Here is a 530-nt window from a genome sequence, read left to right on the forward strand (position 1 = left end):
ACGGCGCCGTACCCGCCTGCAGCAGCGGGCTGCCAGAGCCGGCTCTTGAGGTTAAACCTTGCCAGCCTGCCAAATCCTCAAAGCCATGTGGGATCCAGATGCAGACTGTATCCATGGGCTTGATTTGTTCCTTTCGGAGAAAGCAAGAGGGGGAAAAAAGCACCTCTCATAAACGTGCTCCCCAGGACGCTTAACCCAGCGCGGGCCAGTACGGCTCTGCCCCCGTGGTGCTGGTTTGCAGCAGGATGCGCTGACTCCCTGGTCCCAGAGCTCATGGCAGGAGCTGGGGACCCGCACCCGCACGCTGCCGGGGAACGCTGGTTTCCATCGTGCCGGGCGGCACGTTTGCACGGTGCACGACAGGCCTTTTGCACGCACGCACCGAGAGCTCCCCCAGCGCTCCACAAACTTTTAAATGCATTCCTCCTCCGGCGTTTGTTTGTTTAAGGGTTTCTCGAGGGATTAATTGCTCAGTCTTGCAAGTAAGATCGGAGTATCTACCTTGTTCTTCCCCAGCCCCAGAGCATTCC

Source organism: Phaethon lepturus, unplaced genomic scaffold (genome assembly GCF_000687285.1).
Source record: "Phaethon lepturus isolate BGI_N335 unplaced genomic scaffold, ASM68728v1 scaffold36069, whole genome shotgun sequence".
Classification (NCBI taxonomy): Eukaryota; Metazoa; Chordata; class Aves; order Phaethontiformes; family Phaethontidae; genus Phaethon; species Phaethon lepturus.